A 26,126-nucleotide genomic window follows, 5' to 3' on the forward strand; every position below is an offset into this window, starting at 1 on the left:
GGTACGTGGGGTGCTCGACCTGGGACAGGAAGGACTGCGTGCCCGCGGGTGGAGAGCGGGGAGTCCGCGTGGAGGGGCAGGGGGAAACGTGCCAGTTTTCTCTCTGATGAATGATGCTCACGCGGGCGCGCGTGGCTCACCCGCTTTGTCTCCAGCCCAGCGGCGGGAGGAGAACCGCCGAGGGATGGATAGCACCTCACGCGCCGTCTGCACGGGGCAGGTGCCCGCTCTCCTGCTCGGCCAACTCATGCGCGTCCCATGCCAGAGGCCGGGTCCCCACAGGCGCCCGGCCGCGGCCATCTCCGGGGTGTGGCGGGTCGGGGGCTGGAGTCTGCCGGCCGAGCAGCTGCCTCACCACATGCCATCCGCGCTCGCTGCCTCTAGCCCGGGTGGGGACCGGACACGGCCAGGGCTTCGGGGAGGAGCCGGGAGCGTGGGAGGGCAGGGGCGCGAGGAGGCGGGGAGGGGGACTCGAGGGACCCAGGGACGCCCCGAGCTGACTGTCTTGGGGGGGGGGACGACGGGAGAGTGACAGAGCGACGGACAGGTGGAAGCAGTTAGACAGCTGGAGACGCGGAGACCAGCACGCAGAGGGAGGGAGGGAGAGGCAGGGGAAGAGGAGAGAGAGGAGGCAGGAGAGAGAAGCATCCTTGTGCTCCCTTCCTCCAGACGCCCTCCTCTGTCCGAGGGAAGCGGCCGGGGGCACTGAGTGGCATAGCGAGAGAGATGTAGGCACTGAAGACGTGAAGGACCCTGCCTTGCTAGTAGGACTGAGCGGCAGAAGGACAGACAGACCAACGTGAGGGGCAGCTCGGAGAGCGGAGCGTGGGACGAGAAGCTCGAGGACTGCCAGGCTGAACGACAGACGGCCAGACAGACAGAGGTGCCGGGACCCACTGCCAGACAGACAGGAGGCGGGTGCACCTTGGTGCTCTGCAGCTAGCAGGGCGAAGAAGGCAACAGCGGCGCCCCGGGAGCGAATTCTGAGGAGCAAGGTGTAGCTGGGGGCCGCGGGGTCGTCTGCCTAAGCCGCCGCAGTCGCGGCTGCTGTGGTCGCTGCAGCCCTGCCGGCAGCCCAGCGGACGCTGCAGAAAGGTGTTTTTACTAGCAATTAAATAAATCGACCAAAAATAACAATAATAAGCCAAGCCAAACCAAACAAAGCCAAATCAATCCGTGAGAAACAATTTCAATAAAAGCCAAAAACTAAATCAAATCAATCAAGGCACCAGGACGCTGGGGGGATATCCACTGTTTGGTCAAGGTAATAATCAAGGTCTTCCGACGTGAATGTTGTACGCCCTTTGTGGGCTGTTTTTTGTTTGTTTGTTTGTTTTCCCCTGTCTGCCTTACATCTCTGTTTTTCTTTCGAATTGTTCCTAATCTGTATTTCTCCTTGGTGTTTGTAGAAAACTATTGTTGTGTCTGTATTCTGTATTTTTATGTTTTGTCAAAGGAGGGGTAGACACCCCCTCGCCCGAGTGAGGCAGACTTGGAAAGCTAGGAGAGAACTGAAAAGGGCAGGTCTCTTCATCAGAAAAGTCTGCAGTGATTTCTGCAGGTGTCTTGGTAGAAAGTTTGCAATGCTCTTATGTCATTTGAAAGACCTATCCAAGGAGCCAAAAGTTCTCATCTGTTGTCTTCACAGGACAGGTTCTGACTCCCAATGGTTTTGGGGTGAAAAGGTCGTCAGTGTTATATTTACATGTTTGAAATCTGCATTTCATTGCAAACTCCAAATTGAACTTCTCTTGTTTCAGGTTGTAGATATGGTGGTAGAACTGAGTTGAATTAGAAAGGTGTTAAGAAAGTTTCTTAGGAAGAAAAATTGACTCACTGGATATTTATGCATAGAAATAAGGCTGGAGTGGATGTGGTTGCTGTCAGCTGCTTGGGTCCCGTATCCGGAAATTACAGGACAAGGACAGAGTCCAAGCCTGAAAGGAAAAACAAAGAAGAAATTGAAAGTTATAGGATGGAAGGCTAGTAAGTGTGATATAAGGCTGGAGGAAATCACTTTCACAAGCATTTGGTATATCCATTTTAATTTCTGATTTTTTAAGTCTGCTGTTATGACCTTTCAGCCTCTCTAAATAAAAATGATATTCCCCAAAGTTGGAGTGAATCTAGACAAGATTTCATTTCACTGCTGAGTAAATCCAAATGATTCCCACCTCTTTCTCATTCACTTTGGAGGTCAAAATGGCTATGATTGTTTTAAGAAAACAGAGAAATGGATGACAGGAAATCATTTTTCATTTGGTAAAAGTTAGACAACCTTTGACACTTGAAATTAAATGCACCTACTCCTTTGATTCTCTGTATTTGTGTTACTGCAGAGTTTGCAGGTCTTCATAGGATTTTAGTGAATGTCATTTTCACAGGAGGCAATCATTTGGAAATTTAGTGCTCTGGCTATGTGTTGTGCAATAGCGGAGTAGTCAACTATCTTAGTGGTAATTGCTTCTGCCCCCCTCCTAAAGTGGATGCACGTGAGAAATTATGCATACACTCTTTTCAGTCTTACATGGATTTTTAAGGTATGTATTTGTGTTCGATCCTGTATTTTCCTTCTTATCACATTCTTATACTTCTTAGTATCACTTCAACTAACAGAGTGTTTTTAAATTTTCGGGAGAGTGTATTTAGAATATTCTTCCAGGAGTACACTTCCTCCTTGCAAAAGATACAGAATGCTAACCTATTGCTACTTTTGCTTATTAAGACTAATATTTGGTTTAAAGTAATTTACTTTAAATGCGGTTTTAAGACATTTAGACTCCTATGCATAGATGTCTTAATTTACCCTCATATACTTACTTTACCCTAACTTGGCTTATGTTATCTGATAAATAATATAAGTTGCTGTGGATCAATGCCTAGTCAACAGAGTACTTTGTTTAGATGAGGCATATTTACGGAAACTTATGCAGCTCCAGAAATTAACTTTCAGCTTCTCTGTGACTTAATTTTACCCCATGCTGATTTCTCTTACAGTATTCAGCTCAGACTGAGACGGATTTGTGTGTGCTATTAGATTTGCAAATTGCCGATCTCTCAGTGACTTTCCCTCTTAGATACCAGCTGAGTATGGTTACCTTGAGAACTGTGGCATTAGCCCTGTTAGAGCATGCTCCACTGGGGAGTTCTGTGCAGTCTATTTTTAATGCTATTTAATGAAGGAGCTAGCGCCTCACTCAGCAATACGAGGAGCATGATGGAAGAGAGAGCAGGGCATGGTTATGGATACGGAGAAGGATACTGGGAAAGGTACAGACTGGCTACTGGATATGGTAATGTTCATTAGTCCTACTATGTTGTAGTAACAGAAATCTGTTGGTTTTAGTGAGAGAATTACACCTGAATAGTTTGATATGTGTTTTCATCAACCTCTTCAGTAATTCTTAGAAAGAAGACTCATTAATTTGAGTGCCTTAAAACTTCAGGGAGATAGTAACTAGGGAGTTCCTGTATATATACTATTTTGAATACAAGCTGTCAGGTGCTTGGATGGTAAGAAGTACAGAAATAATTTCAGATTCCTAAAATATTGTACTAGGGAAGGGTTTGGAGCTTGTAAAAAGGTTCCGGGCATAAAATAACTAACATCCTTCTAATATATGATGAGAACTTGAAGCTCTGACTTGTGAATTTCTTTTTCTTTTCTTTTTCTTTTTTTAAATAAACTTTGAGTGTAGGTCAAGTATTGTGACAGTGAAGTGAAGTAGGAAGTTTTGAACTTGATAGAATATTTCAGTTGTTTCTCCTTATTTTGAAATAAGCACAATAGATTATGTTACCGAAGGTTAAATACTTTTAAAATGTGGATAACAGAGGCAGCACTGGTAATTTTTGGAATCTTATAATGGGGGCATGTCCTAATATTATAGTTTGTAAAACATACAAAGCCATCTACCTGCAACATTTCCATAAATGCAGAGCACCTGTGTTGAGGTAGAAGGTGAGAATATTCAATCAAAAAGGTCTCTCTTGCTCATTGCATGTTAACAACTTACTACAATCAGGTTACTTCTTTGTCCAGAGTGAAGCTAATTTGAAAAATGCTGAAGTAGTTTCCAAAGTAATAAACATAAGAGAAAGTGAGAAGATTGTATTAAGTGGGGAAGTGAGTCAGATAGTTATTGTTCAGTGAAGCTGTTAGAACAATCTATTATAAAGTTGTCCTAGATCTTGTCAGTTTTTACAAGGAAAAAAACAAAACAAAACAAAAAAACCCTACCAAGGGAAATACATTGCAAAGAGTTACTGTAATTTGATGGTGTCCTTGCATATGTTTTCCACCTTGTACTTCTAGAGGGGGAAAGTAATCTATGCTAGCTGCAATATTTCCCTCAGTGGTCAAGCTATTTAGACCACAGTGTTGCTACCTTTCTCAAGATTCTCAAGACAGTGGGCACTCTCATCTGAATTCAATGTGTATTTTGTCTGTGGACAAGATAATGACAAGCTACCTGAGTAGAGTGTGGAATGAGTCAGCCACTGAAGACAGAATATACAATATACACAGAAGTGGATATGATTGAAAATTCTTATTAGTATGGAGAGACAATCCATAAAGTTGGAACTTATAAATTAACCAGTTTTGTATAGGTTAGTTTGATTCAGATCTGCTTTGTGACAAGGTTAGGAAAGAATCTAGGGCATAAAGGTGATGTCGACACTGAAAAGCCGTCTCTTCAAATGGTAAGTACTGGCCTCATCCTAATTGGTACCACACAGTGGTAGTGTGTTGAGAAATTCGTGAATCTCTAATCAGAAAAAGAATTGGCTTCCTTAAAAATGCACTATGTCACCTGGAAGGTTCTGAGCATATTTTAAGTCAGTGATGATGAACTTAAAAATAATATACTTGCTCTCTTTAGACAGAGGATCTTTATTTTTTAGGAAATGAGTGCTTCTAGAGCTTTACATTTCTGCTGACTTGGCTTTTTTAAATTTTTCATTCTAATATTTCAAGTTAAATATGATAAATGTTTCAAGCAGTGATATAAGTCCATGCTGAAGGACCGTTTAAGGTATAAAAAGAATATTAGCAAGATGTGTCTGTGACTAGATTTGTTTTTCTCAGGCTGTTTCTGAAGGTTCCTTTCCTTTAAGAGGTGTTTATGCCAAGTGCTAATAAATTGATTTTTTTTCAGTGCCTCATAGTTTTATAATTTAAATTAATTTTACTCGTCTTGGATTAAACTTGGCCCTGGCGTTTAAACTTGTTCAGAGCGTTTATTACTTGTATTTACATCACAACCCTTTCATTTCTATGAGGATTAGATGGGAGCTGAGATACAAAGTATTAACATTGCATACATTAATCTGATGTGCTCAGTAAAGAATAAAGTGCTTGAGACAGAGTATCAAGTTTATTCAGCAGTTTCCAATGTTTGGCAGCAGTGTTATCTTGTGGTTTCAAAACCGTCTGTTATCTGGCGATATTTTCATAAGTCATAAAATGCCCTTGTAATGTTTCAAATGTATCTTTCTCTAAAATTACTGGGACATATCTGTGCCCTGGGAAATAGCTATGCAAGTAAATCAAAAAGTGAATTTAAATAAGTGAATTGAAGAAATATAAAAAAACAAAAGGATTGACTCATATACAACAAATTGACTCTACTATCAAACTGAGTCCTTTGCTTCACATTACATTCCTTCCTTGCTGCCAGAGATCTTAGTACCGCCAGGTGAAAAGACTGTTAAGCACGGTCTGTGACCCTAGTAGATCAATATTTTAAATTCCTCTACACGCTTTCCCCAAGAAAATTTCTTCTGGTAGTTTTTTTTTATAACCCTCACTTAACATACCTGTCAGTGCCACAGGTTATATAAGATCTTTGAAGTTCTGTAATCAAGTGATATCTATTAGGATAAAATTGCATTTGTGACTCATTTAAATGCTAGAGAATTAGTCCCAAATTGTCTCATTCAAGGCACAGGTTCAAAATTATCCCTCAGTCATAAATTCATACATCTTAAAAGTAATATACTTCACAAGTGTTCTTTTTATCTTGAAATAAAATATTTCATTTTCTGCACGTAAATGGGAAAGAGGGGCCCACTAATAATTACCCCTTTAAAAAACAGGCCTCTTATCACTTTGTCACGTTTCACACTACCTCAAGATGATACATCAATTCTTACATTAAAAACTTGTTGTGGATAGCACACCAAATATTAAGATTTTGTTGATAAAATCACTTCTATAAAGAATAACATTGGTTTTAATATAAGTAAAAATAAAATGTTTCAATTGAAAGGAAGGATTTAAAATTTTGAAAAGGAAAACAATTACGTCACATTTTTATTTCAGATATTTCGACAGATTTTGTAGAGATTTCTGTGGCATACTGTGGCTAATGTTTCGGCACAGAATCACATAATGTAATACATGATCTTTTTCCTGCAGGTTTTTTTCATTGCGACATATTCACAAAGCTAATCTACCCAGATAAACCCAGGCATCGCTTCCTGATATCCACACAAGACAGGAAATTAGAGTTTGTGTTAGGGATTTCCAAAAGAACTCAGTGACTTCTCAACCTAAGTTTCAGTGCTGGAATTTGTAAATAATGGATAGGCATTCTTTTACATATGCTCTATCGTTGATTGCTTCTTTCTTATATACTAAACACTTGAGGTAATAATGAGGACCACCTCTAGGAAAATAAAAACTGGAGAAAAGATGCTCATGTATTTAGCAGATTTTCTTCTAATTGCCAAGACCCAGTACTCACTCTAGAACAATCTAATCCATAGAATCATACCTTAAAGAGGAAAAAAAAAAGCATGTTGGCTCATTTTGATCTGGTTGAAATAGAAAATCAACACCAATAATTGAGTTAAACAATTTCAACATCTTCAGAGAATAAAATGAAACATCCATATCTGAACTTTTTGTGATCCTTCAGGTCTAAATATAATATGCTTTGACATGTAAATCAGAAGGCCCAGCTGTCGTCTAATTGTTCCATCATTTGAGTTGCTTTCAGGTGATTTCATCACTGTCACATAGATCTAGAAGAATCAAGCCATGGGTCAACAGAGAATAAAGGAAGGCATAGCAACTCACTGCAATTCAAGGACTGTGCATAATCATTTAACTTTTATCTGCTTATAAACTCAGCAGCAAAACAAAAAGACATCAAATTTTTTTTTCAGATTTTTATACTTTTGTATAGCCATCGGCTAGCTGTGCAAAGTTCTAATATTTATGGATGAGAAAATAGCTATACTCTGCGTTTTTTTTTAGGATTTTCCTCGTTAATATGTATTCAACTTTGATGGAAATCCCAGTGTTGCTGTCATCTGACTTAATTTAATCATCAAAGAGCTGTTAGAAAATAAGTAGATTTCATGTGAGTGTGTGACAGAATCAAGATTTCAGCATCATTTGCAAGCTTCGAGTTGCTTATTTTAAAGAAGCTCATTGCTTCTTTAAAACAATATTTTCTAAATGAGCATGTCAAGAAACCTTTGGTTTGACATAGTCTCTTTTTTATAAAGAAAAAAGATTAAGATTTATAGTCAAATGATCACTCTTTAAGCCAATGAAGCACATTAGTTGTGTTCGAATTGCTACTGAACTCTGCCAAGTTCATTAATTGTCAGGAATTTGCGATCCTATCTGTGGTCCTATTTCTTCTATCTGGCTTATAGGAATGATTGAGCTAATACTTTCAAATTATATAGTTTCCTGTTTGTTTATTTGGAATTTACTTAAATATGCTGGCATTGCAAGAATTTTAGGCAATTATCAAACAAATGGCAGAGCACTAAAGATGAATTCAAAAATCCCACTGGAAACAACTAGCTCGTATTAATGATTCATGTTTTTTTTTTTTTCTTCACTCTGGTGCTTATTTAACTTTGGTCACAGCACATATTTCTTTTGTGAAGATTAAAATCTTTCTCTAAGACTAAAATTCCATGTAATCACTAACAGGGTTTTGGAAAGGCGAAATAATATAGCATGCAGTCATGATGTGTGTACATGCTGTTCCCATCTGCTTAAGCACGGTGAAGCACCCTTAACAAATGGATGCCTTTATCTTTAATTATTATTATAATTATTGTCTTCATCTGGAACTACATGTGACTTAGTTTTTAGGTTTTTTTTTTTTAGCATCAAGAGGTAGGAGAGTGTAGTTAAATATGAGAGTTTATATATAAAAAATATATGTATATTCTAAGTCAAGGATGTAAATATCCCTCCAATAACAAAAAAGTAGGTTATTTTACTACACAAATGATCACAATATATGCGTTATTTGTTATGTATGATTTGAGAAGCTATAGATAGATGCTTTGAACTCACTGGAGCTTCTGATGCAATGTCAAGTTAAAATTAAAGCAGAGGTGTATGCCAGAGGATGCTGGAGGCTTTGCAGGGTGGGGAGCAGATGACTGCTGGTGTGCCATGACTAAGGGCTTTACCACAGACGCACAGGGGCTCTATGGGATTCTGGAGATCAGAGAAACATGCAAAATTTGGATTAAAACAGAAGGTCTGGAAAACCAGTTGTAAACGTGGTGGTGCCTCCAAATCTCACTTCTCCATAAATATGCGGTTGACCACCTGAACGACCCATCCTGGTGTTTGGCTTATGAGTGTAAGTAAATAAATAACTAGAAGTGTGTCTGCAGCCAAACCTCTCAACCCCTCTCTGCTTCATAGTTTCTGCAGGTAAAAGAGTGTAACACCCGTCCAGTCAAAACATATTACTAGTTATATGACTTCAGTGATTTCGTTAATTCCTCATTGCTTCAACTTTCTCGTGTATGATGTGGAACAGATAAGGCCTATTTCACTGGGTTGAAGCTAAACCAAGTACCTGGCACATAGGTATTATTCAGTAAAAAGGAACCATCGTCTTTACACATTAAAAAAAAAATTAGACGTTTAACTTGATTACGTGAAATGAGAAAACTTCCTTTTAAGAGTTTTTTTGGTGGTGTTTTTTTGGTAATTTAGAGTACAGCTCCCTCTCTCTTTACCTGATTAAAACTGGAGAGTAACTTACTTTCTGTGTGCCTTTGAGATGTTGAAGGCCAAGCAGAGGTAGTAACTAACCTAGGTACTGTGCATTGTACGAGGATAGAGAGGCTTGATAAGGTTGTTGACTTCTGTCAGTCTCTAGGGGAAGGGCTGGCCTCATTCACAGTTGTCTGGAAAGTGAATTGTTTCTCCAAAACAGATAGGAATTGTTTATCCCAAACACTTTAACTGTTCAATCTCTACCCCCAAAAGAGGTTGCTGAAGACCTGAATCACTGAATAAGAAGGGATTGATGCCTCCATGAAGAAATATCCTGAAGCACCATACTAATGAGTGAGAGCCAGGAGTAGCAGATCTTGGACAGCATGGGACATGAGAGCATCTGTCAAGGGCCTCCCAGACTTCAGTTAATGCAAGCAGAGCATAGGGCTTGCTGCTGAGCTTTCTGGCAGCCCCGCAGAAGGCTTGCCGTCAATAAGCACTACATGAGCTGTTTGGATTGAGCAGCTACATGGCCTCTGGTCCTAAAATATTTTCATTTACTTTTGCTGAAATGAATCATTTTAGCACCTGTGTGAAAATGGTCAGACAGGGAGGGGGAGACTTCTCTCATCATTGGGGTTTAATCAGTGGGTTCCCCAGGCAGAAAATTGAGACCCACGAGTCCTGCTCAGTGCAGAGGGTAAGCCACGCAAAGCAGTACATTCATCAGATAATCACACTTTATTTTTTATTATAATTAAATATCAGCCATTCTTCTGAGAAGTAGTACAATCAGAAAGTTAACCAATGAAGTTTCTCAAAAGGTATCTGAGAATAAATATATAACCCTTTGGTATTCTAATATCTGCTGGGGAAAAAAAAAAACAAGGAAGAGGCAGACAGGATACAATACATACATATGTATAATATATTATATATACTATATATATGTATGTATCTAGAACCAGCATAATACACCTGCTTACACACTAGTCATTTAACTAACTCACATTAAGCAAAAAACTAATTTATCTCAAAAGGATACAGGAAGACCTCAAAGATATTGCAGGTACACTTCCAGGCCACCTCAATGAAGTTACTGTTGCAATAAAGCATGTCACCTGAACTTTTTGTTCTAGTAGATATGAAAGTTATGTTTATATTACATTTAGAACAGATAGACAACTATGTCCTACTGTATAGCACAAGGAACTATATCCAATCTCCTGAGGTAAATCGTAATGGAAAGGAATATTTAAAAGAGAATGTATTTATGTTCATAACTCACTTTGCTATACAATAGAAATTAGCACAACATTGTAAATCAGCTATACTTTAATTAAAAAAAAAATCTCACCCCAAAAGGACATATCACTAAGGCGTCCCTAAAAATCACTCACAAGTGCCAAGTTGAAAGGGAAAGGACATACTCTTGATTAAAAGTAAAAAAAAAAGTGGAGTTCGGAGTAAAAAAATAACATTTTTATGACATACTGCAGTCTATTAAGTATACAGTAACATTATATCTTAAAAAACAATGTACATACCTTAATTTAAAAAATACTTTATTGCTAAAAAATGCTAACCATCATCTGAGCCTTCAGCAAGTTTTAATCTTTTTGCAATAGATCAAAGATCGCTGATCACAGATCACCTTAACAAATATAATGATAAAGAAAAAGTTTGAAATATTGGGAGAATTAACAAAATATGTCACAGAGACATGAAGTGAACAAATGGTCTTGGAAAATGGTACCAATAGGCTTACTTGACACAGTGCTGTCACAAAATTTCAATTTGTAAAAAAAACAATATATACAAAGCACAATAAAGGGAAGTGCAATAAAATACAGTCTCCCTGTATTTCCCAGTGCATTTTTTCACTGTCCTTAGCAGTTCTTGTTTACATATGGTGGGCATTTAATCAGCTTATTAAATTAAAGATTGACCTTTACATTGTTGATGGTATCTAATATTCAGGATTTTAAGTAAAGTTTTAATTATATTTTTTTCCTTCAAAGTTTCAGCCTGAGTGGATCTGGCATTCATCTTTCTGAAACGTGAACAAAGAGATGCCCTTTATGTAAAATTATAACTTCACTAGAGAGGATTTTGGCTCTTACAATGAAGCTTCTCCTTCAGATCACAGGCAATGACTCGGGCTCTCACAGGAATAAGGTCCCTAAAACTTCAGTCATTTAAACTAAATACCTACACCTACAGCACTTTTCCATCTATGTGGAATGAAATTACAGTTAACACTCAGCTAATAGGGTCTTGGGAGGGAAGATGAGGCAAAGGCAACTTCACATACAATTTCCAAATCACTGGCACACAGAGCTAGAGACAGCTCCTGTTTATTGGGTTTGTGCCTTTGAAGAAGGTGATCCAGGATGTGTATTGGGGAGGAGGGTGGAATTCACTCCTCTACAGAACTGAGCAAATACGCAGTGATGAATTAGAAGGCTGGGGTGAGGGAGGAGGAGGAGGAGAATACTGACAGGCTGGGGCTTCCTGACCCCTCTTCCTGCCTAAAGCAGAACAGCTCTAACCAAGCTGCTAGAGGGTCACCCTACTCTCCCTGCTGCATGAGAACCGTGTTGAGATTAACCAGGGTTAAATGACATACCATTTAGGTGTCTGGAAGCAGAGAGCTATCTGGATACATTGTCCTAGAATCTGGTTTCATGTTAAACTATCTTGCCCTGAAACACTGAGAAAGAACCTGCTTTTAGAGGTTACCCATAAAGAAGCAAGATCACACCAGATGATTTCTAAACTCTCTTCCAGATTTTAATTTCTGTTATTCAGTGATTTTTTGGCATAGTATTCATGAATTAGTTTCATATTGCATTGTTATAAATTTTGATCATCTTTTTTTTTAGACCTTAAAATAAGCACTAATACTACAGAATAACTGAAATGATTAGAAGGTAATCATTCTTCTATCGTGTAGCTAACTAATCAATAATAGAATAATTAGTTAAGAAAAGAGGATATGGAATCCCAGACCTGGGTTCAGATCCCATTCTGCGACTATCTAGTAGGTTTCTCAAGCCCTCTAAACCTCAGCTTCCTCATCTCTGCAATTGTAAGAATTAATGATGCAGTGCTTATCCCAGTGCTTAGTATTAATTTATTTCCTGGTGCTCATATTTTCAATTTTTCTTGTCTTTATCACTATCTCTGCTTGATTCCATAGGCCTCATATAGAAAAGCATCCCCTTAAGGTCCCTCCCAATCTTGAGAATGTTTTTGTGATGTAGCAATTAGCCTGGGTATTTTGTTTGTGTATAATTGGAGTCCCATTTTTAGCCCAGCCATACTAAATGTGATACGCACTTCTAAGCCAATGGTTCATAAAGGAAGAGCATCTGTGAACACCTAAAATCCAAAGGTTTTCTAAGAGATGGTCCTTTGCCCAGAGAGCAGGGTTTGATGTTACAGAACCATAGATGGACAGTAGAGACCTTGAAAGAGAGAATGGATGATTTAGAATTCCACATGTACACAAAACTTCTCACAGTGTTTCATTATCTATCAATGATGACTCCCATGGGGTAAGATTGTGGCTCTGATGCTTCTTTACAAAGAACATTCACTAGGCCTTTTTCTAGGTGTCTAGATTCTACATATAAAAGTGGCATAGAGAGTTTAGCCTTGGCACCCTTCCAGGGACAATTTGGGACTTTACCTAAGAACTAGGGATGATTTCAAATGAAAAAACAGTAGGCTTATGCTTTATACACTTTGCAGATGAAACCAATAGCTATATCTAAACAACCACTTGTATAATCTTAGATTTGCCCAATGACTCTAGCAAGAGAAGAGAGCTCTAAAAATCAATTTTTCTAAAATCACTAGAAAACATTACCTCATTGTTTTGCCCTGACTGTGAAAATAGATTGGTTTGGATGTTTTAGGAAAGGATGAGGGAGTATCACTTGTTTCATTGTGTATAGATTAGCTCCTCAGGCTTACGCAGGAATCAAACGGTTTGCACTGAAGGAATTTATAGGCATGAGACAGACTGAGACCTGCCAACTTGAAAGGACTGATAGATTTCACTCCATGACTTAGAAATTGACTACTGAAGCATTAAATTGAGAGGAAGTCAACTTGTGGGGTATTGCTGATTAAGTACACCAATACAACAACAACAGCAACAAAGGATGAGGAAAATATAAATGAAAGAAACGTGATGTTTTTTCTGAACTTTTTAGGGAAGCTACAGTGTGGCCATTTGTGGAGGAAATCTGTACCTACTTCTGTATTATTTAGGTCATTGGTAGCATTTGTTCTGCTGTGTGGGACTTACTTTCCTTGGCTGACTCCTCCTGTACCCTGCGTCTCCTGTTTCTTCAGACACACATCTTAAAATCTCAAGATCCAGAATTCCTGTAGCCCCTGTGTCATTGCTGAAGCCACAGGGGCAGCAATAAGGAAAAGTTAGTGTTCTTCTACTGATTCTGAATTGACCTTTGAATCATTTTTTTTTTATCAAAAGCTGTTTGTGGTAGTGTTATTTTAGAGAAAGAATTTGATTCATTGTTTTGCCATGTAAATGTTAATGGATATTTATGAGCTGCCTCTCTTGTGAAAAGGGCTTGTGTACCCATGTGATGTCCATGCCAGTCTGCTCTTGGTTGTGGTCACAGCCATGGCAAAATTCCTGCTGTTGCATCCTTGGGGATGCCTGTCTCAGGGAAAAGAAAGACACGCATTTCCTTCTTCTTTTATTTTTCCTCTTTGTATTATGACTCACACTGTAACATGTAGTAGCCATGTGAAACATGGAGAATTCAGCCTTATCTAGGCATCAGGGATTGAGAATCAGGATACAGGGGGATAGTGGAAGGATATGTGTGGAGCCATGACAAGGAGGGACATGGAAATTAACTTTTGGAACTGGCAGAGTGGGGAGAAATTTGTCTGCGTTCACCTCAGATCTATACTTGTGGTTGCCATGTGGGGCAAGGATGGATTCTTAGCTCCTAATCTAATTATCTCCTGGTGGGATAGAAAAGCAGTAGGCTCGAAGTCAAGGTGACCTAAGTTTGAATTTCATCCCTACTTCTCACTGACCTGGTCAAGTTAGTTAACCATTGTGAGTTTCAATATCCTTATTAGCGTATATGGGAAACAAAATTCCCTTCATGAGTTATTGTATGTAAAATCCTTGCCTCATAATAGAAATGTTGTCTCCATTTTCTTTCCCTCCTATAGGGCCTATTTACCCATTAAGACACTGAAACCCAAAAGAACACATGTAATGAAATTATATATCAATACTTGTTTTGCAAATGCTATAACGATTGAGACACAAGTATTTTATCTATCCATGGATTACTGAAAAAAATATTAAAGTATTTTGTTGGGTAATGGGATTCTTTTGCATTGGCTTTTATAAGGTGTTAACTATACCTATCCTATTGTTAAGGAAAATAATAATAGTAAAAAAAGCTACACCACATCCAGACTGTATCTACTCCAACTTAGTCTGAAATGATGTTATTGATTTAAGGGACCAGTGGTTCACATTTACATACAACAGAGGCCCAGGGATAAGTGATTAAGGAAAAAAAATAATTTGTTAAAAAAAAATTTAGTAAACTGATACTGGAAGATACTTATTAAGTAGTGAGTAGAGTTGAAAGAAAAATTGCCTTTCCTTTTTTCTTCTCATGGATTCATGAGGTTTGGGCTTTTAAATGCATGTTTGATGGTACATTTATGATTCTTTATAGTTAAGATATAATGCCTTACTCTTCAAATGTGTGTTCTAAGCTATCCTTTGGTCAGCTTGGGGGAACATTTATTTATACTCTGCCTTCTGTCTCAGAGGGAAGAACTAACACCAGGTAGATGAATCTATTTTAGATCCACTAGCCAAGACATATTTAGGCAATTTCCTGATATTGATGATGAAGTTACTCATTTCTGCTGATGTGTTCCCCCTGAAGTTATCTTCTGGAAAACCTAAGTTAGAATGAGCCCGTGTGAGCTTTCTTCATAGGTTGGTTGTCCTCAATTTATTTTCTACCAAGCAAACCCCAGACACCTGGAACACACACACACACACACACACACACACACACACACACACACACACACACTTGTTCTTTGCCTCTGCTTTCTATGTGTTTGCAAAGAGGGTGACGGTTGCTTTTGGCAGATGTGCAGAATCAAAGTGGCTTTTTTACCCTCAGAGAGTCAGTTTCTCAGATAAAGGAAGTGGTGAGGTTAACAGTAGTTTCAGCCCTTCCCTGAAATAAAAGGTAAGTGTAGTCAGTGTAATAAACCTATTTGTTAATTATTTGTCAAAGATAGTGGCTTTTGTTAAAATGTTTTGTTAAGATGTTTGGAGAAAACCTTAAGGATTATACTCACTTTTTATTTATTAAATGTTTTAATTCAGTTTTAGTAATTAAGTACTGTGATTGATATATACATATATAATGTATTTATGTAATAATTTATATTATATCTATCATATATATGTACATATATACATTTGAGATCTTATATTAAAAAAAGGGTAATCTTTGTTTTTGTGAAATCTGTGATGGGTTGACCTAAGCTAGCTGCTTTTCCACTTCATTTTCCTTTTAAATTTGTTTATCTCACTGCCTATGAACAATATCCCACTAAACACAGGGTTACAGAACAGAGTCAATGAACAGAGGAAACTTGCATTTGCCCCTGTTCTCTACCTACCATCAATATTGATAAAATGGCAAGATGGAAATAGAAGATTTCCATTTCCAATAAGATGAATTCTTTGTTTCAACTGAGGAATTAGGGATTTCTATAGATGGTAGGTTTTGATTCCATAGCTCTGCCCCTGTGACCAAAGTGAACTATATACTATCTGTTTTATAAATGTTAGTTGGTGATCTGGGCCTCGTATTTTTAACATGAATGAACCATCCTATTTTTAAGTGAATCCTGTTACAGAAATAAGTATGTGTGAGTGATTAAATTTGTCATCTCAAGGGGAAGACTCAGACTATGGCATTCTTTTTGGTACTGCACAGGAGGGTTTGTCCCTAAAGCAGTGGTTCTCAAACCTACGCAAGCATCAGAAATTATCTGGGGAGTTCAAATACAGATTCAAATACAGATTGCTGGCTCCTATTGCCAGAGTTTTTGATTCAGATCTGGGGTCAGGCACAAGTATTTGCATTTCTAACAAGTTTCCAGGTGATACTGCTGCTGTTGGCCCATGAACTACAGTTTGAGAACCCCTAGTCTAAAACATAAAACTTTTTGTTAGAATGTAAGGTTTGCATGATTGATGGTTCATAATCTGAAGTATTAAAGAGTACTATAAAATTTTGAAATGGACCTCAGAATAAATTTTAATTTACTTTTATTTAAATATTATTTTTAAAACATAGCATCCTAAGAGATGAGAGGTGTTCCCTTGTGGCTCAGTGAGTTAAGGATCCGGAATTATAACTGCTGTGATTTGGGTCACTGTTGTGCTTCAGGTTCCATCTCTGGCCTGGGAACTTCCACACGCATTGCCAAAGAGAAAAGAAAAAAAAGATGAGGATTGCAAATTCTACCCGAGTTAGGAGCCTCTTTTTTGGATGTTTATAGAGGGATGCAGTTTCTCTCATGAGGATGTGCTCTAAGAGTCTCCAGTGTAGGATCTAAAATCAATGGAGATGGAATAATTCTAAATTAACAAGATGGGGTATGCTAAGGATCAAGAAAAACTTTAAAATAAAAATTGGTGTGTACTAGTTATTAAAACTGCAAACACAGAAACATGTAGATAAAAGGTCTGTGACAGCCTTACTCATGATTGCCCCCAAATGGAAACAACCCAAATGTGTTTCACAGGTAACTGGAAAAAAAAAAATCTATGCAATGGAACATTACCCAGCAATGAAAAGGAGCAGACTGCTAATTGTCACAATGAATTTGGGTGGATCTTATGGGCATTATGCTAAGCGGAAGAATCCAGTCTCAAAATATCACAGATTTCATAACCCCACTTTTGTAACATCTTGAAATGAGAAAATTATACTGGCTGAGGAGGACAGACTAGAGATTGCAAGGAGTTTTGTCAAAGGAGAGATGTGATTGTAAAGAGATGGCATGAGACAGTGTTTGGGGTGATGAAACTGTTCTGTAGCCTGATTGTGATGGTGGAGGTTATACATACATACACATGTGTTAATATTCATGGAACTGTGTAGCCCCCCGTCCCCAACTATATGATATTTTAAAGTTAAAAAAATCAGAATAGTGCTCTTTTATTGATACTAAATAACTGGATTTGCACAACTATATGAGGTAAAATTACCAATTTATTTAAATAAATAAAATGCTTTATTTTGAGCAATAGGGAAAATATATGATATTCACGAGAAGGGATCTTCTTTTTTTTTTTTTGCCCCTGTGGCATGTGGAAGTTCCTGGGCCAGGAGTAGAACCTGCGCCACAGCAGTGACCCAGGCTGTTGCATAGTAATTCTGGATCCTTAACCTGCTGAGCCACTACAGAACTCCATAGGATCTTTATAAATGGCTAAGATCATTTGCTGCAGGGAGAGATCCTAGGAAAAATTTGGAGGTTGGAAAGACCTACCTAACATAGTCCTGACCTGTGTCTCCTCTAGGACCCCTTCCCATTTCCTCACCTGTGCTTTTTCTTATAATTCTTCTCTGTAAGCTTTGTTGCTTTCAAAATGAATTTCAAGGGCAGGTTCATTCTTCTTATTTATACTGGCTGGAAAAAAACTGACAACTCTAGAACCACCATTCACATACCTCCCACATATATGTGTGGAGCCTCAGAAGTCACCATCCTCCCACACTGAATAGCCCAGTGATGGCTCCTCTGAGCTTTGCAAGGATGTCCAAACCTTTTTGAAGTAGCCGTAATTTTTAGAGACACTGATGTCTCTAGAAATGTCAGAAGGTCTACGTCTTCAGAAGTGTTTGTGGATTAATACTTGCCAGACTCTGATCAGATAATATCAATTTGTATCTGATAAATGGTTGCACGTGTTCTGTCTCAGTGTGAGATGGTCCATCATTAATACATATATAATGCTAACTGCAAGTGACAGTGATCTTCTGAGTGCTTTACACAATTAACTGGTTTAATCCTCACAGCCATCTGTGGGATGGAGTCTCCTATGATTCCCATTTTCACATGAGAAAACTGAGGGCACAGAGACACTTAAGGAACTTGCCCAGTCACTGGTGGAATCAGGCTGCAAGCCTAGACAGCTAGCTTCAGAGTGTAAGCAGTTTCACAGCTCTATAGCTCTCTTTTGTTTTAGCCTCTGTTTTCTCCTTTCGGGACAGGCTGATATTTGCATTCATGATGCATGTTAGCATACACAGGACCCACCAACCCTGAGCTCATGCATTAACTCTCATACACAATGTGCCTTGTTGCACCAACTGGGTGGGACATACATATTCTAGTGTTTCAGACCAGTCACACAGGAGGCCACTGGTTCTGTGAACCTTCTGGGGTGGGCACATGTGTGGACAGAGGGTGAAGGCAGCTGAAAAGCCTACTGGTAGCCATGCTGTTCTGTCTACATGCACATACACCGGCAGGCTGCACAGTACAGTACCTCTGTTTTGTGGATGCCTGGACTCTACAGTATTTGGAAGCTGCTCTCATGTTGACTGGGCCTAAGTGCTCCTTGGTTCAATCAGAAGTTTGTCCAAGAAACCTGCTTCTGTCCTGGGGAACCTGCTTTTCTAACCATCTTGGGTGAGCAGAGGAGAACTTGACTTTGGAATGGAAAGAAGATTTCTTCTCCTCACTCTTTTTCTGATTCAGTGTGCGGAGCGGGCAGAGGAGAATAAGAATCCAATTCAGACCTTTGAACTACAGAATCATTCCTTAGTTTCAGTGCTGACCAGCCCCTTCTCATGGTGGACACTGGTGATGCTCCCACAGAAATTCTCTTTATCAGAGATGTCAGCTCAGTCCCAAAAGACAGCTGTAGATTCAGATTGTACTGCCTTAGCTTTGGCTCCATTCCTCAAAGAAATCTCCACACCCAAATTTCAGCTTGGTGGTCATGGTGAAACCTCATGAACCTTAGAAACTGTCCTTCCCCTGTGTGGGATAACATTGGAGTGGACCAGGGTCCTATGTTAGACAGTCTTGGGCCTTCTATAGCTCATCCATTTCTCATCTTTAAGATTTTACAAGATCAAGTTTTGGGTTGTTTTTTTTTTTCCTACTGTAGTGGGACATCCAAAGCAACTCTACCAATGACAAATATGTTTCTGACTAGGAATAGCAGAAATGATCCTCTTAAAATAAAAGATGTAGTTATTGTTTGGTTTGCCATCTTTCTAGAATTAGCACCCATGATGTGTGTCCTTGCAGTCCCTCCCTGGTGAATGCATACCAAATGTGCAGCTTGAACAGTGTCATAGGAGGCAGTGGACAAAGCAAGTGGTTTTGATACCAGCATTTGAGTGATATCAGTGACATTTGACCTTGGGCAAGGGACCTATCCTTTCTGAACTTCAGGTTTCTTTCCTTCCTCCCTCCCTCTCTTTCTTCTATAATATGTGAATGATATTAGCAGTAGTAAAGATTAAAAACACTAAGAGTAGGGAGTTCCCATAGTGGCTCAGCAGGTTAAGAATTGGACTAGTATCCATGAAGATGTGGGTTCGATCCCTGGCCTTGCTCAGTGGGTTAAGGATCCACTGCTGCCATGAACTGTAGTATAGGTTGCAGACACAGATCAGATCTGGCATTGGGTGGCCGTGGTGTAGGCCAACAGCTACAGCTCCAGTTCGACCCCTAGCCTTGGAATTTCCATATGCAATGGGTGAGGCCCTAAAAAGACAAAAAAGAAAAAACAAAAAAATAAATCACACACTAAGTGTAAGGTGTTTCCTGTATTGCTTGGCACATAATGTGATATAGGAAAACATAGTGGCTATTAATTTTTTTAGTATGAGCTCATGCGCCTGTGCTGAAGTTGAATCAAATATGAACAACTATGGAAATTTGTGACTATCATTATCTGGGTAATGATTTTGTGATTTACTTTTAAAAAGTGGTATGAAGTATCAGTTTCCTTTGGTTATGAAGGATGCTCTCAAGGCTCTTCTCCTGTTGATGTGTCAGTAAGTTTTGTGAGGAAATAAAGTAATTCAGGTATGAGTTTCATTCCAGCACCACCATAGAGGCAAATATGTCTGTCAAATGAAGGGCTTAATGTCTTAAGTAGCTGCCTGGTAGACGGATTCTTTCTGAACTGACCCCTCTGTGGCCCCCCTGGTGTGTGTGCCTGGATGTGTGAGAAGCTGAATCTCAAGAGTGAGAGTGCCAGTGTCACGTACAGTCCGCATGGTGAGAGACAGAGCGTGGGCCAATCTCCTGCAGCTGGGAACAGCAATTAGCCTCTTCGTGAATTAGGGTCTTGTTGATGCTGTTGTCCAAGATAATCATTTGTTTGTTTTAACCAAGATGCTTTATCTTCCTCAGAGGCATCAATCCTCATATTTAAATGATAAGGTCTTTGAATCTCACAAATCATGTTTGGCTTTCATAGAAGGAATCCTGTCACAGCCTGTATTCTTTCTCTCTCTGACTTGGGGAATCAAGACATGAGTTACACGTATATCTCAAATTATTTTTCAAACAGTTATAAAAACATGGCATCTATTCCAGGCACTTTTTGGACACAGACCTATTTTTAAAAATATCTTTTGGAGTCCCCTGGTGACTCAGTGGGTTAAAATCTGGTGTTGTCACTGCTGCGGTGCCGGATTGATCCCTGGCCTGGGAACTTCCGCATGCCATGGGCACAGCCAGAATTTTTTTTAATTAAAAAAATAAAAATGCCTTTTCTATGAATGCCCAGCCCACATCCATACAGACATGTGCACAGACACACCCCCTGTAAACACCTGCACACACAGATTTGAAACACAATTGTATAAAAGTCATAGCCTTCCCAAGGGTGTTGTGCACTAGTTCTCACCTGCTCTATCCCAGTACTTTTCATTTCCCTCCATTACTTCCACTCCATTCTGTGTTCTGTGTACTTCCTTTAAAAATATAACCATGATTTGACTTTCTGATTTACTCATCAGTCACAACCTTAAGTTTGAAGAACATGAATCTACAGATAAATTTACTTAAGAGTCTGTCTTCTCTCTCAGTATTTGCAGAAAGGAGTGCATTTGGCATTACTGTGTCTTTTTGATCTTCAGTTGTGTGTGATCTTAATGCAGTGATCCACATGGTTGCTCTGCTGAGGAAATGCCAGTTAGTACCTGTTTAAGACAGTAATGACCTCTGGTCACTCAGTAAGTGCTTATTGATGAGTCAGATAAATGGTTTTGGAAACCATGGGTAGGAGTTACTAACTACATCCGGTTTTTCCAGGAGAGGGACTTTCTGAACAAGGTGTCAGTGTGTTCACAGGAAATGTCTGCTGACCTGAGTTCTGTTCTTCATGTAGCCACAGCACACAGGGTCAGGTTTTGGTTTGTAGTTGTGGTGGTGTTTTTTTTTTGTTTGTTTGTTTGTTTGTTTTTGGTGGTGGTGGTGGTGCACATAGCATACAGAAGTTCTGGGCCAGTGACAGTGCTGTATCCTTAACTGCTAGGTCACCAAGGAACTCCCATGGTCAGGTTTTTAAAGAATATCAGTCTTTACAACAGGCATTAAAATATTATACTACAAATATAATAGAAATAGTTCCTATTTTAAACAATTGAAAAATTAATACAGCTTTCCTGGTTACAATGCTTATAAGTAATTCACAGAAGACATTTCTCATTTTCAAAATAGTTATCAATTTCCTATTATATTCCAGATACCTTGGGGGTTCCTGGAGACCCAGAGGTGAGCAAAGCATAATCCTTGTTCTGGGAGCAGTGACAGCCTGACTCTCAGTAACTTCAGGACCCTGTGATAAGTGCTGAAATGGAGATGTGTACTTGGATGGAGGTCAGTGTGACCACAGGGGAGGGATAGACGCTGGGGACAAAGCCAGGGATAGATGGGGAAGGAGGTGACTTCTGAATCCCATCTTGTAGGTTAATATAGAGGTTTAAAGCAGCAATCCTTCACATGTTGTAAAATAGTTGCTCCAAAGAAGGAGACCTTTGGAGAATGTAAGTGGCTGGGCTGTGGTCCCAGCTGGTGGAGGGATTCCTGCTTTATTCCCAAAGCACCATACCATTCAGCATCAGCTCAGCCAAGAACTATGTGGTGACACAATGGCCACGAGGCCTGGATGTGTAAGATTTATGTTAGTTCTTGTAATAAAAATATCAGCCGTTTTGTGAAGAGAGTCACAGGTGTGCGTTGCTCCATCTGCTGGCACCGGAAGAGCATGAGACTTATTGCCAAGGGCCAGATCGAAGTTCTAGCCCTCACAAGCCTTCCTGGCATTCTTCTCAGGGTTCTCAGGTTACAGACCTTGACTTCTGTTCCTTTTTGTCCGGGTTCAAGGCCAGATGTGGTTTAATAGGTCATATAAGGTACCTCTTCTAAATAACTGAAGATTCTTTTAAATGTATACATTTAAATGGTTCTTTTCAGTTTCTCCAGCACGACATGGTGGGGCTGGTCTGTTCACACACCGAGCAATGAGCAAGATCTGTAGACCTGTAACGGGTGGGCCCAGCCACCAGAGGACCACTTACTCTGTGATTGTTTTTGACTTCATCTTCTTATTCTGATCTAACCCTGGACCATATCAATCGTTGTACATCCCCCAATTCCTAGCAGACTAGCTTGCATCTAGTAGGAGCTGAGTAAATAATTGTTTATTGATTCCACTAGCATTAATAGTCCTGATTACACACATGATCACACATACACACAGATTGTCTGGGCAATTAAAACGGGGTCCTCCAAGAGACTAAATGTTTTACCTAGACTGATATCTCTCTATATATACACATCTTCTCAGCCTTGTTAAATGTCAGATGCTGAATACAACTTAATATTCTTTTATTGATTCATTGTCATAGTATGAAAATCTTTTATTGGCCTGTGTTTGTGGGAATAACGATTCCTACAGCTTCATCTCCCTCCCCCAAGCCTATCCACAGAGAGAAGTGGTGAAGGATGAAAGAGGAATGAGAGAAAGTTGACTTCAGGTCTGTACTTCAGATAAAGCTTATAGAATGCTCCTTAACCTATAGCACCACAACAAAAGCATTAGCTGCTATTGTAATTGTTTGGGCCGCTCACTTATTAGAATCTTTGAAATGCTAACGTACCTGCTCTGTATGGAATAGCACAGGGAAATGAGAACGCTTGTAATTTTCATACGGCCAGCTATGAAATTTTAAAAATCAACAGTATTGAATTCTAACTGACCTTATTATGTCTGGACTGTTCCTCCAAAGAGTACTGTAGGTAGATGGCAATAATAAATGCTTCCTAGGGTGGAAGTGAGGCATGGTAGGTGCCTTTCAACTTGTTGTGTAATCTTGGGCAAACTTTTGGGCCCCACCAAGTCTCAGTTTTCCTATCTGTGTGATGGAAACTGTGAGAGCTAACTGTTAGTGATTGTGAGGGAGTAAACGAGATCATTTGTATAAGCTGCTTGACATTGTTCAGCATTAACTAATAGGTTATCATGATATCTTCAATGCCTACTGTGTATCAGTTCTGGTGTTAGCTGCTGGTGGCTTTGAAGTGACATCTGGGAATGTCACTTTCAGAGGTGCCTGTAAGTAGATGCATTGAATTTGAGGTTAGAAGCCTATGTAACCTAATAGTGGTCTCTGAGAATTGAAAGCAAATAATAGGATCAGATTTTATTTATAGATGAGAATTCACAACTTTGGGAAGACTCATAGTTTTTCTTAAATGACCAGAGCTAAATATTAGGTCCCCTAAGAAGCAGTTACTCAGAAGTATAGACTGATGTACAAATAGATATTATATGTATAAGTTTTAGTACCTTTATAATTATTGCAAGATTTAGGTCAATGAGGTGTTGAGGCTTGGAGATGGTGATTTGGAGGCATTCATAAGGGTTTTAAACTAACCAGTAATACGTACCCTACAACCTCGACCTTCCTGAAGTGTGACAGGCAGGGTCCTGGGAAGTGGCCTCTGAGATGGGGTTCAGTGTGCAGGATGTTTACACAGGAGAGTTATAGGGGCCAACTCCATAAGGGACAGAGAAGAAAGCAAGAGTGGACAGAGGGAAAGGTAAGCCACAGTTCCAGCCAGAGGATGAAAGCAGCCTTGGCCATCACCAGGGCTGCTCTGCAGCTCGAAAATGACCTTGAGTGTCAATGTTCAGGTGGAGATGGCCAGATATTCCCACCTTGGGCATTTACTGGATGTGGACTGTCCTAGGGAAGAGTGTGGCATTGGGTGACTCAAATTCTGCAGCTGCAATAATTCCTCAATAGGCAACAAATTCTTATTTGGAGAAGGACCTGTGTCTACCACCAAGGTTGACCAGAAAGATTTTTTTTTTAGAAATTAACATCACGAACCCTAGAACAAGTGTGTTTTAAGCCCTACCCCAGTGTTGCATCAAAATTTTCTCCCATCACTCCTTGGGAGAAAAGACTTAATTTTTTAATGTGGGTCTGTTTTTTCAAAGAAGCTGTGGTTCTAAGAGGTTTTCAAACTTCTCCCTTCTCCCTGAGTCTCTCCCATCTGCACTGAAGTCCAGTTTGGGTGCATAGTATTTCTAGCTGATATCATATATTATTTACTCCCAGAGAAGATGTTATACATGAAAAATTTTATTATGGAAATTTTCAAAACATGTGCAGAAGGTAAAGATTATTGAGTATCATTCCCCCACGTGTGTATCAACATTTGCCCTTCTTCCAGAGGGATTTTTAATAGTACAAAGCATAGCCTCCTGAGTGCATCTGAGACAGATCAGGACAAGCGTGTCCTTACAGGAGGGTGAGATTTCACAATGTTTGAAGTCACCAGTGTCTCTTAAATAGCACTGACGTGAGTGCAGTTGGAGTTGTCAGATCCGTGGTTCCGGGAAGCGACTTGCTCAGCCCCACAGACCTTCAAAGCAGTGCCCGCCGGCCACTCACATTTCCTCCACCGTAGCCCTGCAGCTCAGCCGTAGGAATTCGATTTGGACCAGGAACGTGGGCTGATGCCTGAGGCCATCTCAGTGATGTTCATGGTGCCCAAGAAGGCCACGCAGTGAGTCACAGGCCAAGAAAGGTGCAGGGCACTTAACTCGTGTGCTTCATTTTCATAATGATGTTGAGGGGTCCCCTGGAAATTGATGGACATGGGAGTGACCTGCCAGCTGACTGCCCTGGGCATTATTTCAGCCCCATGTAAAACCAAAATCAAAATTTCTGTTTAGGAGAGAAGTATAATAGGGAAATTCTCAGAGACTATCCACAGCAATGTTGGAGATCCGATTTGAACCCTGGGACTTGAACAGTCAAACCACTTCTGATTCCCTAGCAAGTTTGAGTCCCCAGGTGGGTGGGTCTGCCATGGTGTTCAGGGTGAGGTCCCAGGCCTTCTGCTGTGCTTTGCCAGGCTCTGTCCTTGGCAGAGCAGCTCTGGCATGCCAAGGAGTGAGTCAGCAATCCACCCTGCCCCCGCAGAACCAGCAGGAATTTGGTGATTGTTTAGCCCCAGAGCAGGTGGCCTTGGGGGTTGCGGCGGTTGCGTTTCCTCTTTGAGGTGGGGGCTCAGCTGTTTCCTTGGTCACGCGCCCCTCCTAAGTGCCTGCAGGAGGCAGGAGGCCAAGAATACAGCTGAGACTTGAGATGCAGCCAACTCCCGGCAGCTGCTATCTGTTCTCTGAGCTGGAACCCACTCCAGGCTGCAGTGTGGCCTGATCTGGCATTTGGGGAGGGGACTGAGAAGAGTGTCATTTACACATTCTGAGCTACCTAACCCACCTACTGTGTGTGTGTGCATGCGTGTGTGTGAGTGTGTGTGTATAGTGTGTGTGGCTCAATTTAAGTGACACTTCTCTGACATTCAAATTACATGAAAAATGTAGGTCAGTGAAAAGAGCACAAGACTTTCAATCTTTCAGGGATCAATGGATTTGCAGGTCTTAAAGGAATTACTTTAAAAGATAAAACTGAGGATATCATTCTAACTCAGAATTATGTATTTAATATAAGCATGGTTTGGTTTATATTTT

General features: G+C 39.9%; 1 protein-coding gene across 13 annotated transcripts in view; it reads left to right on the forward strand.

Annotated features, from left to right (window-relative positions):
- Positions 1 to 556: 556 nt before the first annotated feature.
- ARPP21 (cAMP regulated phosphoprotein 21) overlaps positions 557 to 26,126 on the forward strand; it is a 154,251-nt gene continuing 128,681 nt past the window's right edge. For 9 of the 13 annotated variants that reach the window (XM_047769819.1, XM_047769864.1, XM_047769896.1 and 6 more), the window contains exon 1: positions 569 to 1,264. The gene's annotated coding sequence lies outside the window, so the exon portion shown is untranslated. Of the gene's footprint in view, positions 1,265 to 3,203; positions 3,271 to 26,126 lie in introns of those variants that run through there. The other 4 variants (XM_047769941.1, XM_047769949.1, XM_047769886.1 and 1 more) reach the window with 4 other exon arrangements.

The sequence above is a fragment of the Phacochoerus africanus genome, chromosome 1 (genome assembly GCF_016906955.1).
Source record: "Phacochoerus africanus isolate WHEZ1 chromosome 1, ROS_Pafr_v1, whole genome shotgun sequence".
In the NCBI taxonomy this organism is placed as follows: Eukaryota; Metazoa; Chordata; class Mammalia; order Artiodactyla; family Suidae; genus Phacochoerus; species Phacochoerus africanus.